The sequence below is a fragment of the Photinus pyralis genome, unplaced genomic scaffold, assembly GCF_008802855.1.
Source record: "Photinus pyralis isolate 1611_PpyrPB1 unplaced genomic scaffold, Ppyr1.3 Ppyr1.4_LG1, whole genome shotgun sequence".
NCBI classification, from domain to species: domain Eukaryota; kingdom Metazoa; phylum Arthropoda; class Insecta; order Coleoptera; family Lampyridae; genus Photinus; species Photinus pyralis.
This window is the reverse complement of record NW_022170249.1, coordinates 45,179,779-45,197,249: the sequence shown is the minus strand read 5'-3', so window position 1 is coordinate 45,197,249 and position 17,471 is coordinate 45,179,779.

Here is a 17,471-nt window from a genome sequence, read left to right as displayed (position 1 = left end):
AAATAAACACAAAATTTTATCCTACTCTTTGGTAATTGTTCATTGGACTTTAATAAACAATCAAATCAAAATTTTACTATAGCTTGATTACCAAAAAGTGGGATTTTACAGAACGTTACAAATTTAATTAGACTAACCTTTACAATATTTGTACAGCCGATCTTGTGAACTGCTCTTTCCTCTGGTACAAGGTGGATATGATGAAACCTGACACTTAGGTCTATGTGACTTCCTAGGGGGTGGCTTGAAGTTAACACACGGAAACAAAATCCACGGTGCCTATCCTTCCTCGGAACGAAAACAAGGTTTAGTGTTTGAACGGAATCTTAGTCCAGGAAATCCTTCGCGTGGCGAGTGGGAGACGGCTAGCTGCCAAAGTTTCTACACAGCATGTGTATTTAATTTAACACAATGACTATTCCTTTCCACCGGCTCTTCTTGGGGCAAATATCTCTCCAAAGCGCAGCGCTCCTTTGACAAATGATCGTGCGGCACTAGTAGGAAATTCCACCTGGGGCGGATCCCGAAATTCTGCGCCTTGAGGAATAGGGCAGCACTTTGAATTATATATCCTCAAGAAATCACAACGTATCCTAACGCGATTCACTGCATCCAAAGTAAACTGGTGTGAAGCTCAAAAGGTTCGCCTAAATATCACTTGATCGGAACCGGGGTTTTCGTCGCCGAAAATTCAACGCGAAAAGAAAATAACACTTCTAAACGGGGTGCAAAAAGCACGCAACTGGGAGCAACCGAAATAAACCGGTGGCTCAAAACGCTAAGTGTACCAAAACGATCGCTCAAGGTACGTGTTGACCCCTTGACGTACTAGACGCGAGTCTTTTTAAAACGATCCCCTTCTTCAGAATTCAAATGAAAAAAAACCACACCCAAATTACCATAACACAAAAATGGCTCCCGCTAGAAATTCTCCCATTGGTTTAGATAAAGAAGACTTAACCCCCTCTAGCTTCGTCGTCGACTTCCACGAACTGCTGATTAAGCGAATCTCACGGTTTTCTGCTGACGAAATGAAGACCACTGATCCCTTGATGACTGGGTGCTATTTCCGCTCCTATTCTCGGTCTAGGCGGCGCCTCGGGTGATTAACGAACGACAAAACTCGCATTACTCATGATGACGTCAATCAACTTTGCAATCTTCCCACGACGAAATTAAATTTGAGCGAAATTAAATCTACCGTACTATAGTCTTGAGCGAACCGAAATGCCCAAATGTAAATGATCACAAAATTTCTAATCGGAACAAATCATGAAATATACAGGGTGACCTGCACTATCATGACAAGAAATTTCGAATTTTTTAAATTAACTTCGGCGCGAAATAAAACCACTCGTTACAGTACCCCCTTCTGTTTTTTAAACGAATAAAACCTGATGAGCTTTGAAAAACAACAATAAAAGAAAACGAGTACTTCCTTTAACCTACAGAAATAATCAATATTGAATATAAAGTCGTCTACACCCATGTGTCCTCAACACCCTTATACGGACCTTAACTTGTTGAAGGAGGAAAAAATTTGGCAAATAGCACTGTGGAAAGAACCCACCTCTTGCACTACATACAAAAAGCGGTACTTATGAACGCCACAACATAAGCACTCAACAAAGAAGTGTTGACCTTGACACGGGGGCTGCAACCACCCAAATATTACAACGATTCCCGAGACGCGGGGCGGTCTGAGGGACCTACGAAGGGAACATAACCCTATCTCAATCCTAATTAAAAATCAATTGTCCTATACCACTATAATCAACAAAACTCCTACAAAACTGCTAACGTGGTAGGACCTTCACCATTCCTGGCGGTATTGCCTCTGAAGACAAACACAACAACTCTTAAAATCTCGCGAAAACCCAAAATCTCCTTCGCAACACGGTTCCATAGCTGGAGAGTAGCTCTTGAGCTCGCCTCCTGATCGTTCAAAATGTGTTAACTAAATATGTCAAAATCGGAAATGTCAAAATCGGAAAGTAGTGCTTAAAACCTCGAGTAATCAGACCATAGAACCTTAATCTATCCCATAACATATATACATAGAAACTAACTTAGCAAGATATAATCTAATAGAACAAATGCCTCACTGTTGCAATACGGGGACGTGACAAAATCACAGGATAGGGACATGCCATCAACTGCGGGCACACGGACTTATCGGAAAAAGGCAGTTGTGACGAGGTGAGCTTTTGATTAGTCGCCTCTTACGACATGCAGTGCTCTCTGCATTAGGGCTATTCTACCAGTAGCAAGCTACTCCCGGCTCTTACGCGGGGTTCTGTTAAAACATGTTACGGTAACAAATAAACCAATGAACAGATACATCCTAATGATGACCTCCTCCGCTTCTACACCAACTCAAAACTCCAGAAACTAAAGATTATATGGGGGTTTAAACCCCAAAATACGACTTGACTAATCCTGAAAAAACAACTTGGCCTAACTACTCCCCTGGACTTCTATAACCCTAATCGTTCCCTAACTCATTGTGCACTACTTGAACTGTGAATTGTTGTATAGTATACAACATAATTAAAAATCTGCGAAATCTGCAAATTGAGAAGAGGAAAAAATTTTCCAACGGGATGAGTATAAGTAAACATAGCTGTTTGTTTGGACCGAGGCCACGCGGATTACATTATCCTTGCGGGGGATTACATTTTCAATCGACTTTTGCAGGAAGTAAAGTTTCATTTGAATCAGAACCTATTTTAATCAAGTTTGTGAATATGTTCGTTTTGCATGCCAACCCTCTTAAAATTATTGAGCGATAGAGTCAAGTAGTTACTAAAGTAGCATCTTCCAGAACCGCGCTAGAAGGGAAGTTAGGCAAAGGAGCGCTCTATAAAAAATGAACTGGCGTGAGGGTATAGTAATTGCTGAAGATAGAGTGTATTATTTCAGTGTATAATACTTTTACTAGTTACAATTTATTGTCTAATGATGCGACATAAATGTTGTATCACTATTATACTGGTAGCATCGGATTTTCATATGTAGCCCCTATTTACGAGGATTAAATTTTCAATCGATTCCGTTCTTGCTGAAAGCGTTCGGTATATGTTTCGGACAATTTGTATATTGCACTCTGGTGGGTGGCAAATCTGAGATTAACGCAAACACGAAAATTGTATTTAGTTATGAAATAATACGTTCATTTATAAACAAGCCTGCAGACAAAATCCCAGCACACTTGGGGATGAACATAGAAATATTAAGAATAAGAATACATTCCCTAATGATCTTTCAGTGATGCTTTAAGCACATATTTTATATTTTCTAGAAATCCTTTATAAATTCCTGACAGATTTTTTATATTTTTCATAAACTGTTTCGTTAAATTTTGCAGTAAAGGTTCCCGGGAGATTCTTCAACTGCTAAAGAAATATCAGGACAAGATTTAGATGCTTATAAAAGTTTTTTTTATAATACAGCCCTTAATAAGATAGTTAAAGAAGTACTTTCGGAAGCATTTCAGTGATTATAAAACGGTTTGTCAGAGGTTCTTGAGATTCTGCAAACATTTTGTAGGATTCTGTACAGATCATTCGGGAATGTTTAAAAAAATCGCACTCATTAGGGATTGTCTGAGGGTTCTTTAGAGATTCTTCAAATATTTCTTAAGAAACTATTCAAACATACAATATTCTTTGCCGATTTCTACATACTCTTTGCGGGATCTGTAAGAATCTCAAAAGTAGCAGTGAAGTAGCATTTCAGAGGTACAGAGCACAAATTTGTTGTATTCGTAAATAAATATCACCACAGGATATATACGCGTGAAGATTGAGTGCAAAATCCAGAAATATAAACGCATCACAATCGGTCAAATAAAATCGGATATTTAGGGTTTGGAATTGGAGGGATGGATGCCTTTCGTTAGCGGACTCTCACCTCATGCAGTCCACTTCTGCAGTGGAAATATTCTTGTCCCGTTCTCACACAGGGTTAGAATGGGGACAAAGTGAATATAAAACTAGGACCCTTGCAAAAAAAAATTATAAAAAATGCATAGGTACCTGAAGTGCGCACTAACGTCTCATGTTACACAGTCCGATTGGAAAGCATGGTTAAGTATTATAGAATGGGACTTCGTGTTAGATACGGACGCTAGCAATGTTGGAATGGGTGCTATACTATCCCAAATGAAGGATGGACATGAAAGAGTTATCGGATATTTCAGTAAAGTCTTCCCTAAACCGGAACGAACGCAATTACTGTGTTACCCGAAGGGAATTGTTAGCCGTAATTAAGTTAATCAAACGATTCCATAAGTATCTGGATGGCCAGACCAACTATGCCGCATTACGATGGTTATTGCCTCGTTGTGCATTCTAATGATATATGTGATTCCCAAGGATGCTATATAATATAAGGATTGCTCGATCACTGAATTTTTTCGCCGCGTGTAGGTAGTGACGTCACTTAGCAAATTATAACTGTCAATTCTGACAGCCAGGTCCGTTGGTGACGTCACATATGACTTAAACGCGGGCAACATTACAAGTATAGGGATCGAGCAATCCTTATATTATATAGCAACCTTGTGTGATTCCTATGTCAAATGCACGATATAAAATGACGTTCAGAACATATGACAATTCTGGAAACGATCACGACGGCAGAACCGTCTCTAAATTATATTCAGAATTGTCAAAAGCTAATGATTTATATGGCTTCTGCTATAAAATAAAGTTTTGTATTATAGACGATGATAAAGGGAAACTAACCATCTCGTGAATTAACATCTTTCACTCAATGGTTAAAACATTCCTTTATCGTCTTGTATAATAAATATTATTCCAGCTCGGAATTGAATATTCATAGATTAGACATTTTAACATCTGAGCCAGCTAGTTTTCCTCTAAAATGCAGGGTTTTCCATTAAATTAAAAAGCCTTATTTGGTAGCATCACAATTTTGTCGAAAACGAAGTATTGACAGCTAAAATTAAGTAAGCACAGTAAATTACGAGTATATAACCAAATCTCAGAACACAAAACACTAGATAGTTTTATTGAACGTATAAAAACTCCCATTAATAATGCATAATTCACTTCTTTCAATAAAATTCCTATAATCATTCTCGATATAATTTCTCGTTCAGGTTCAGTTATTTTCTCCTGCAGCATTTCAACATTTTTAATGTGTGGCTATTAACTTTTTGGTTTAAACAATCCCAATAAAAGATCAAGTTTGGTAAATGCGCTGGGCAAAACTCCCTATCCATTTTCCAGCTAAGTGGGTGTTCAGAAATTCAGAAACATGATTCGTAAAAAGTGTTGGCCAGCCATCTGTTTAATTGTATTCGTATTTTAAAGGAAAATTAGATGGTTAGAGTTTTGGAACAAGCAGGACTGCATCTTGATAAATGGGAACAATAATTGTATAGTGAACCTCATGCTGTACAATTATAATGAACATAAAAAATTGAGAAATTACATCAAGGTATGTGTCGTACTGTGGGAAAAAAGTAATTCCACTGCTAACGCTGCTGTTATGAAGTGTATTAACGACGGTCAACTTAATTTATCTTATCCTTTAATGTCATCATAATACCGTTTCCTTTTTACAGAGTGACACTGGGTAGACTCCTTAACTACTATTATCCGGGACAAGATATCATAAGAACATCGGAGAAACTGTAAACGTAGTGTAAATACCAATAACGTTTAACTCGAACGTACAAAGAACATGTTCGTTGGCACAATACTGAATCTCTACAATACTCGATAAAAGAACGACTCCCGAGGAAAGATGCTATTAAAGTCGAGAATTCAACTGCACCGTGGGACGGCAAAGAAGTATAGAAGATAAAAATGTATGGGAACGACACATTTCACTAATCCACAAACCCACAGCAGAAATGGACCACGATAATTTCGATGACGAGGTAGGTGTTCTTTCCAGCAATTAACTGCGAGCGCTCCTTTGTTAAAATTCGGAAACTTACGAACTTCTCAAGATGTTAATTGGCGTTTTACGGCGACGTCGTTATTTACCTTACGCATTTGACTTACAGATTATGTTGCAAATTTGATCAAAAACGCAAACAGACATTGATTTTAGAAAATAGCGTGTTAGGAGATTATAAAAATTATACATGATTTGCTCGACAATAAAATTCACAATGCTTTTATTCTACCTAAAAAAGAATTCAGTTTGTATAATTCCTTCGTATTATGTAAATTCCTCCTTATTGATTCAACGTTTTGCTAATTGGAGCAGGTCAGATCTTGTATGAAAATCAGGGCGCATTCGATGTCTACACCCTTATCGGATCTTATTACCAATTCAATTACGTTTGTCCGCATTTCAAGCGATGTGCACTCTTACAAATAAATATATTGATGTCCCTTTTCGGTCGATTTTGGCTACCACATTTCTTCTCATCCATAATGAATGCGCCGGAATGTAGTTTTCTAGCGTAAAGGTTTCGTTAAAGTGACCGACAATATTGTAGCTTTTTGTGGCAAAAATAAAGTCACGTGGAATAATTTTGAGCTTCTTTCCGTATTCTTTGCCATTATTTATTAAAGCGAGTGACTAAATGGCATTTAGATGGAGCGGTGTACTTTAGGACGAAACAAAGGACCTATATTTATCTTTACAAGTGTTTCATTGCCCATCTTTTACATTCTTTAAATAAACAAATTTACTCCATTTTTGTGCCAATGGTTTTTCCTCTCACATCCTGATTTAGTTTGATATCCCATAACATACCTATACCTACTACAACTGTACAGTAACCTAACGGATGTATCTAATCGAAGGCTGTTATTGTAATCCATTCAACTAATTATGGTTAATTATACTTATCCAAATAGTCGGAATGAAATATCCAAATTCGGCAGGCCAGCAATGCCCTATTGTTCCTTGAATGTGAGATCAAACCGCGGGGTCACCTATCACGTTAATACTTTCGTAAACTGCACGACCTTTCCGGTTTTATGCTGGATTTTCATATACCATTAGAAAACTAAAATCGATTAATAGGTAATGAATAGACCTAAAACCCTGCCTAAAACTGGATATGATTGTTTCTTTATCTTCTGTCCTGGCAAGAGGGCTTTCAAAGGCTGTAGAAACAATTTAAATATTCCTACAGGAACGGAAAATTACATACGTTGTACTTGCAATGAAATTCGATGATTGAGTATAGACCGAAAATGTTGACGTGCTTTTCGTACAAGAAAGGTTTTTCTGAGGATAATTTTTTTTTCATACGAAAACATCTAGAAAAAATCCATATTTGTACTATGCAGTGAACGAATTGAAACACATGTTACCAATTTCGTTATGTATTTATTAATAAACCTCGCATGTTGAACCGAATATCAATAAACGTGACAACGTTATAGGAAATGAAATCCATCGATTGACGCATTTAAAAATGTAACCTTTACGTTTACCCTTGTCTCTTACCCTTAATGTTTAATAAATTAACAAGAAAAATGAACATTTTAATCTTACGAAGAATGGCATAAACATGTTTCCCTGCGAGTACAAACGCCTTTTTAAAAATAATATTTCCGAAGATGCAATTTGAAAATATTTACATAAATTTTCTGGAAAGCATACTTTCGTCTCCTCGAATGCATGCGGAAACTGATAGTTTGCATAATTCAGGCGAAGTTTTGAAAGTGTAGATAAATTTTTATTCACGAGCGTCGATCGATAATCTCTTTTAATAAACGGATATGGCCCAATGACTGTAACGACTACGGTAGAATTCCGTCGCAAGGTAATCTAAAATAACTTCGAAATGCCAGCATTAAATTCGACGCAGACATGCAACTTCATTATGGAGATTGTCGGTACGTTTGTTAAATTAGATTAACGAAGCACATCAAAATCCTATGTAACAAGCCTTTTAAGGGGTTGCCCTCTTTTGCAGTCGAGAACTGGGAAAACTTGTGATACAAAATATCATATATCCAATATTTTGAGCCGAATAATGTTTTCTTTTTCACTAAAGAAAACGTGAAAATCAATTTTTATATTAAATATTTCTACTAGCCCATGCAAATTTGCTTTTGTAGACATTTTTGTAAGAGAATATTGAAATCATAAACATAAGGTTTTATTTTTACAAAATGATATATTATAGTTCATCGTCAGCTTCAAAACACTATTACAGCAGTTTCCAGTTGCCAGATGCAAAAATTGCTACTTACAAGTTTCTATACAAGATTTAATTAAAGCCTCTAATGTTGCTTTGTGTTTCAATTGACGCCCAGTTTTTCAGTTACAGCTTAAGCTTTGGCTTACTTAAGTGCCCTCATTATTTAAGCCACGCTTATCTTACTCATCGTGTATCAGTTGTTGTGGGTGGTTCTGCAAGTATGATAGCGGGTGGTATCCTTGATTGGTAAAGTAACAAAATTTGGGAAATGAGTAAATAATTAATAAATAAACTGTACTAGGTACTTAATGTTTGAATAAATTTGCTTTGTAATTGGCGGCCAAAATTACAGATTTCTGTAATTTTTAAATATCAATAAAAAGATTCGTTATTGGATTGCCAAGGATAAAACACATGTGGTTATTACCAGAAAAGTTAGTAGCTTGTCGGACTTGCGATTTTAATATCGATGACGATATTTCTAACAAAAACCGTTGAAGTGCTTATTTCCTGGAATTTACCTAATGGAGAATTTTGAGTCGACCTAAAACACACTATTCGTACTAACTTTTTTTACTTTTCTCTGTCATGTCTGTATGTTTATAAGTTTGAGGTGCCCAAACACATGCCCCGTAACCGAGTTTGGATCTCATGAACGCGTTATACAAGGTAATAATAGAGGAAATGCTTGTAAAATTGCAGGTATAATGTGTAAATTTTCCTATGTTTAACACAATACAAATTCAAAACATGTTGCAAAACCAATACCGAGCTATAGCCGAACGCGAGCTCGGTATAGCTAGGGCACGCCCATAGATTCACCCTTCTACGTCTACGGAAAGAGGAAACTTCAAATCTCGTGCTTGCCAAGTCTAAAAAATTACAGGTACTACTACAAATTAATACATAATTCCCCCATCTTGGTTTGCATATTCCCTATAGAACAACACAAGTTGTAAATCAGGATATGCATGATGAAAGCGCATTTTTGGTAATGCAGATCAGTATTTCGGTAGCAAAGTTTAAAATTATCGATCTCACGAGTAATCTAACTTAAAATAGACTATAGCCTGCACAAAGTTTAAAATTATCGATCTCACGAGTAATCTAACTTAAAATAGACTATAGCCTGCACATCTGCACTATAACAGAAAGCTTTTAGTGAAAATTTAAAGTCTCAAGTAATTGTAATTGCTGAGATCTCAGCCGGACAGCCAGCCAACTAGCCATAACGAATATAATATAGCGTTTTTTTTTCAAAAATGCGCTAATAATTAAGTTGTTATGCTGGTAGCGCTATCTAACTATCGAAATTATGTTCTTAGATTAGCGATCTCACAAGTAATCTAACTCAAAATAGACTAGAGCCTGCACATCTCCACTACATCAGAAAGCTTATAGTGTATTTTTTTCCAAAAACTCGCTAAAAACACGAAACCAGTTACATGATCAAATACAAATTATATCATGGTCAAATTATTAACCTTTCAAAGAAAATCCCCTTTAGCGTACGCTAAATAGATCACTATCAAGATTGAGGAGGTTTGAAATTTTGTAGAAAAACTACCTTGTGTTTGTCTTAGGGTATGAGGCACGTCATGTCTCTACGTTCAATGTTCATTTCCCTAGGAACCTGTCCCTCATTTGCGGTTGAAATTAAGCCACCCCACAGAGGGCATAGAAAAAACGATTTAGTTGATCGTTTATAATGTAATCAACGTGAAAAGAGTGGATTTAGTTCACCAACAAACTTTTTAAAACTGTTTAGAAGATAAAAGTGGTTAGGCAGCGTCGAATTCAATTGACCTAAAGGTAGTTAAATAATTAGTTAAAGCCTTCCAATGTCGGATAAGTGAAAAGTATAAAACCAAGATAGTAATGAAAGTTTTATAACCACTTGGTCGCACTGCGCTATTCCACGTATTTTGTTTCCATAGTAATTAAATTTCTCTACTTGACATGGGTGAATAGAAAATTAAAAGATGACATATCTTTAAACAGATGCTATCTACTTCAGTAATGGATCTTTTAACACTCGGTTAACATACTGTAAAACGTGACTTTTGGCGGTTTCTGTCTTGGTAGTATATTCCCGTATGACAGGTAGGCTGTAACGAAAGAAAATGATATGCAAACTGTAAAATATTAACTGTTACCGCCTCGCATTAAAAATGCTTTTGGATAGCAATTCTCCGTTGTTACTCACCGATTGGATAAAATTTACGTTCTTGTGGTATTTACTAAACCTTTCTATGCCAACAATTGTTTGTGATTCAACGTCGATTGTCTCGCCAAAGAAAAACATTTAAGATTATATGATCATTGCAATTTTAACAAAGTTTTGAATTTGTTTACTACTTTAATTTCTAAAAAAAACTTGAAAAACACATCAATCAGATGTGAGGAGGGTTCATTCTCGAAAATTTTCACACCTGTTTTGAAAAGCTTCCTATTTTCAAGTAATTCTTCAAATAGTTTATAGCCCAGTCAATTTGGACCAAAAATGGGCAATCAGAGGAACTAAAAATACTAGTTGTGTAGGGAGAGGTTCCCTGAACAAGAAAAAATAAAGTCCCTCCAAATTCCGGTGCCACTAGGGGAAGGAGGGGGCTTTAAACGACCCATGGTGCGTTACAGTGAAAAAGTTCTTCAGTACAAAATGAAAGCTTATTAAAATTGCTACTTTATTTTTTCTTGTTCAGAGAACCTCTCCCTACACATTTCTGAAAAAATTGGAACTAGTATTTTTAGTTTCCTATTTTGACTGGACTAGTAGCCCAATCTTGGAACTGTTTGAAATTATGGATTCTACAGGCCACATTCTATAAGAACATTTTTTTTCCGGGTCGATCTGAGACAATTTTTTTTCCTTTTTTACCAAAAATCGACTGCACCAAAATTCCTCGGGAAAACACTTTTTCTTATTAATTTTGGTGCGTAGAATCCAAAACAATTCGTACTTTTTCGATTAGACTTCTCAATCAAAAGTTATAGACTAGAAACCAATTTCGAAAGAACATTCAAAGGGCTGTAACTTTTGAACTAGTAGCCCAATCTAGGAACTGTTTGAAATTATGGATTCTACAGGCCACATTCTATTACCTCAGAATAACGAAAATTACTAATAGTCCAGTCAAAATAGGAAAATCAGAGGAACTAAAAATACTAGTTCCAATTTTTTCAGAAATGTGTAAGGAGAGGTTCCCTGAACAAGAAAAAATAAAGTCCCTTCAAATTCCAGTGCCGCTAGGGGAAGGAGGGGGCTTTAAACGACTCATTTTTCAGTTTTTCGCTTTTAACTCGAAAATGGTGCGTTACAGTGAAAAAGTTCTTCAGTACAAAATGAAAGCTTCTTAAATTTGCTACAAGTTTGGTTACATACATTTTTTCGAAAACTGAACCGTTTTATGGTATTAATGTCCTCATACCCATCGAATACAACTGCACAATTGGAAGAATAGTGATTTATTATATATAAGGCATACTTCTCACAGATGAAAGAGAAAGTGGTCCCAACATTCCACTTGACTCTGTGAAGGAGAAAGCCACCGTCCACTACAGTGTAAATCGTTTTGAGGTACACTGTGAATGTCAAAAATGGATAAATAAATGAAGTCGAATTCAATATTTTCCGCATATACACAGGGCGCGAGAAGCGATTGTTGTCTTTGCTTAGTGGACTCTTAGCGCATGCAGCGCCAATACATAAATTATACATTTACTTTACAGATAATGTAGTTAATTCTAAAATAAAATGTGTTGAATGCCAAAGGGGCGATAGGGTTCAATGTAGAATTTATGTTGGTAAAAATTATCCTAAATCCTCGTGTGAGATCGAAGGGACTTCAGCGCATTTTTTGTGGCAGATCAGTGTTTTATTAGCCAGTGTTGCCTCCACCATCAGTAAAAGATCTTATCACAAGCTACCACATTCACTTTGTCGGTACCCGCTTCACACTTCCCGTGCCCCCTCATTTCGCGTTTGAAGTTTTGACTCCACCTTCAGTAAAATCTTGTCAGGGGCTACCCTATTCCCTTTGTCGGTACCCACTTACGACGTCCGATTCAGCCGCAATGCGCGTTTGAAGTTTTGACTCCACCATCAGTAATATCTCATCGGGGGTTACCATATTCCCTGTGTCGGTACCCGTCCCCGGCGTCCCGTTTACCCGCAATTCGGATTTGAAGTTTTGAGTCCACCATTGGTAAAATCTTGTCGTGGGTTACCATCATATTCCCTTTGTTGGTGTCCACTTCCCACGTCTCATACACCCGCAATTCGCGTTTGAAGTTTTGACTCCACCATCAGTAAGATCTTGTCAGGACCAACCATAACCTCCTTTGTCGGTACCTACCCGTTCACCCGCAATTAGAGTTCGATTTTTTGATTCGATTCCTCCATCAGTAAGATCTTGTAGGGGGTTACCACATTCTCTTTGTCGGTACACAGTTCCGACGTCCCGTTCACTCGTGATTCGCATTTTGGTGGATTTCGCTAAAAACCCTGTACAAAATAGTACTCAATTTTCGGGTACTTCTCATAGCTCGAGCTTCTATTGGCGACATGAGAAAGATAGACCGCGATTTATTTATTTATTGTCCCTCTTGTATTTGAGGCCCTCAATTACAGAGTGACCCGCATAATGCTTTTTGTGCCCCTCAATAAGTAATTACTTATTCATACTTATTCAATGATATTACTTAAGTTAGATTTACACTTTACTAATTGCAGACTTAGTTTAGTTTAATTAAGTGGAACTTATAGTTACTGCTAGTATGTGCCCCCCGGTTGCTTAGAACACATGATGCGATTTTTTTCACTAGCTGTACAGGAAATTCGCATTTGTAGGTAACATTACAAAATTACACGTATCACTCGAAGAAATTTATTGCTTTTGGCGCACAAAGCACAACAGAAAGTTAAATTAAAATTTATAACGCTTTTTGTGTTAAATTGATGGAATGCTTTGTCGAAATGTTGAATGCCAAACGGGTTTGGTGACGTTGATACTCTCAATTTAACTTTCAATACATCAAACAACGTGGCGCGTGAAGTTGGAAACACCCTCGAAAGCCGGAATAATCTTCGATCTGTTGAGCCTTGCTACCCGCAAAAAAGGTAGCTGATGTTTAGATCCCAAAACTTTATGTTAATTAATGGTGTACTAATTTCCTCAAAAAATATCATCCACTCAGCTCTTTGATATTCTAACCGCCTAAAGGAATTATATCTAAAACTTTTTTTATGGGGTACGCATGTACATTTGCGGTCGTATCATAAAGTGTTTACTTTTGGAGAAGTAATTTGTATGTAATTGACTTCACGACCTTCCCTACCCTCATCATATAAACTTATGCGTTTCCTTATACCGTGGAAATGTCTAATAATACGTTTCACGTCAAGTAGCCCTGTTATGTTGTATTAAGTGCAAACCTATTTAAAGGGAGAATCTTGTATAAATAGATACGAAGAACCCTTAACTTTAACGAAGTTTTCGTGATGCTCAGTCATTCTTTACACATCACTGCTCTACACTTGCGCTTCGTATATCAAATTATTTCTACGTGGAGATTAAGTACCAAACTTATACCTTGCGTTTCTAATTGAATTCGGCTTCATTCGATGCAAACTCAAAGTTAATCCTTTTCGTCGACGCGAGGGAATATTTCGCTCATTTATATGATGCGATTGTTATCCTCTGCCAATCACCCTCTGACCTACATTTTTGCGTACTTTCTATATTGATTTTTTACTTTTTGAAGTACAGAATAAGGACGTTTGGGTCATAATAGTTTGACATAATATGTACCGTTTGATATATGAACATGTCGCACAAAATCCTCGAAAACATACTCAATTCTCGTTCCAACTTTCAGACATCATTGGCGTTTCTACGTTCTAAGAACTGAAAAACAAAATCCAGGAAAATGTCCCTTCATTGAATTGATAATTTAAGTCATTCAACATTCATGTCATACAGCCCTTTGAAACAAACCAGAGATCATTTTGATCGTAGCTGATGAGCATCCAGTTCGCCTTTACCTTACCTCAAAATCCCTGTACCTTTTCTCAAGCGTTTCCTTATAGTTTTCTTTTAAGTTTTCATTCGTTCTTTCTTTTGGATTGCCTTTTACGTTGTACCTGGACATTACTCACTGCCTACACAGTACGTGGATGATATTGCATTTTTATCTATCTTTTTATCTTTGTTCCTGAATTGTAACTGCAAGTATAACGAAACCTTGTTGTTTTGACCATCACGCCAATTAAAAGCAAAACCACAATCTTAACGCAGATCAAATTAAAAAACTTAAAATAAATCTATCTATAATATAATAATAAATATTGTATGTAATTGAAGAGTCAACAGTGTAGAAGAAATTGTGCAATAATCATGCAATTTCTAATTAATTTTAAAAGCTCTCTGTCTTTGTATCTTTTGTCTTCTTTATTGTTCGTTTGTGTATTTTGACATAGTCTGAACTGTATAAAATTAAACTCGAAAGCGCGAGGAAAAAATCCATGGTACAACCTGTTAACATAAGGCCACTCTTTAGTTAGGGACAAGGGTCACAACCTTTGTATATAAATAAAGTCACTCTTTAGTAAGTAATAAGTATTTGCAAGGCCTTTCGGTTATGCAACGTTAACTCTACTCAATTAACAACGTCACTCACTGGTTACGCAACCGGGAAATCTCCTTTCATAACTTTTTACGTCGGGGAACGTTTTTCTTGGTATCAGCGTCTATATAGTGACGTTGGATCATCCTGTATAATGTAAATCTCAATTTCTTCTTAAGGTTAAATGCGGTCGCTAATTTAGATTGAACCAATTTCGATCATATATATTATTTGAATTTGAAGTTTATGTTGATTTGTATTAAGAATTATTCGATGTTTAATCTTGTTGAAATAGTCGCCTTTGTTTTTGTTTTGATTTATAGTAAAGTTATAGGTTATGTTAAGAAAGAGTAGAGTAATTGCGGTACGTGGTTTTTTAAAAAGTTTAACTCCGGTGTTGCGATAAGGAGTTCGTTATCGTTCCGTGTAACAGCGAACTAGATTGAAGATATGCAGGTGTTCGCCGAAGTAAATGTAAAAGTTAGACGATAACGGGAGCCGACCGTCTTCCCTAGTGCATTGGATTAACTAATCTTAACAAAATGATAAAGATGTAGCATCGGAAAGTTGAAAGGAAGGAAGAGTCGTTAAATAGGCGTAGCAGCCAAAAACGGGGCTTTTGTGTTTGGCATTTTGGTGGTTGTACAGCTTTTATAGAAGAAAGTCTACAGTAGACAGTGTTCTAAGAGATTCGTGTAAGCCGTTTTGTTCAAATCAAAAATCAGAAGGGAAAATTTCGATGAATCGTCAGTTGGTGTTAGGTGTTTATGCACGTCTCTTAAAAAATGTGTAGTTAGGTAGGTAATTAGAATTGTTTTCTAAATTTGATATGTTTCAATCGATCGTGTGTGTGTAGTACTTTGTTATAGGCCCTGAGAGCAGAGCTGGGCAGAATACTTTCAATAAGTATTTGAATACTAAATACTTTTACGTCCAGGACAAGCGAATACTAGATGCAGATACATTGAAAAGTATTCAAATACTTTAAAAAATAAATATTCAAATACTTTCAAAGGTATTCGAATACTATAAAAAGTATTCGAATACTTGTCACTCAAATACATTAAAAATTTAAAATAGTATACTAGATAAAAAATCAAGTTATACTTTGTATGGGGTTAGCTTTTTTATATTTCTATTGTTATATACAAATTTAAGGGGAGTAAAAGCGTATTATTATTATTATATTATTATATAGGAGGTACCTACCAGGACCTTTCTGATACCAGTTATATCCTTAAGAATACGTGTACCAGTTTTCAAAGCGATCGTACGTCGTGCACATGATATTTTGGAACAGATCCATTTTTGACCATCCGTTTGTCCGTGTGCATGATAGTTTGTTTAGAAACGTGCGATCGCTTTGAAAATTGGTACACATGGTCTTAAAGATATAAGAAAAATCCCTACTGTTTTTAAGTTAAGACTATCGAGTCAAAAAGTTTCACTCCAGGATCGTTCGGTATTCAGTTGCATCGGATTTTTATATTTGATTTTATGACAATGGAAACTGTCTCTAAACATTTCTAAATTGTTCTCAAATATTTGAATAACTTAAAAGTACGGAAAAAAAATTGTCTCAGATCGACAAGGAAAAAAATTTTCTTATAGAATGTGGCCTGTAGAATCCATAATTTCAAACAGTTCCAAGATTGGGCTACTAGTTCAAAAGTTACAGCCCTTTGAATTTTCTTTCGAAATTGGTTTCTAGTCTATAACTTTTGATTGAGAAGTCTGATCGAAAAAGTACGAATTGTTTTGGATTCTACGCACCAAAATTAATAAGAAAAAGTGTTTCCCCGAGAAATTTTGGTGCAGTCGATTTTTGGTAAAAAAGGAAGGTTATACACTGCCTTTTTTTGAGCCCCGAAAAAAAAATTGTCTCAGATCGACCCGGAAAAAATTTTCTTATAGAATGTGGCCTGTAGAATCCATAATTTCAAACAGTTCCAAGATTGGGCTACTAGTTCAAAAGTTACAGCCCTTTGAATTTTCTTTTGAAATTGGTTTCTAGTCTATAACTTTTGATTGAGAAGTCTAATCGAAAAAGTACGAATTGTTTTGGATTCTACGCACCAAAATTAATAAGAAAAAATGTTAAGTATTCAAATACTATGCGAAGTATTCGAATACTAAATATTTGTGAAGGTATTTGAGTTACAAATACAAATACTGCTTCCATAAAAGTATTTAAATACAAAGTATTTGAATACTATAAAGGATTTGAATACAAAAAAGTATTAACAAAATCGAATACTGCCCAGCTCTGCCTGAGAGCCTTTCTTTCTTACAGCTTTATTGAATGATTTTTGTCGAATAAAGTTGTATCGTGTGGAAATGATCAGCAATTTAAACGAGTCCAAGTTAAGACCCGGGATATAAGAGCTTTTATAATAAATTTTTTATTTCCGCCCAGGTTTATGTAAGGTGTTAATTAAAAATTACATTGTTGAGTTTCTCGTATTAACAAAATTTAAATCTTAATCGAAATAGTAGATGCTGGACGTTTTTTGGGACTGCGCGACTGTACATTTTCGTTTATTAGTTCTGCGACTCCTTTAATTTCACGCTAGGGGTGTATTGCTTGAGGTGGTCGGCCTAATTTTAAGGTCATTGTTTTTGATACGGACTACTTGAAGTAAGTAACATCAAAACTATATTTCGTAAGAGGGTATTAAAACACGTCCGCACGTCAAGACACATG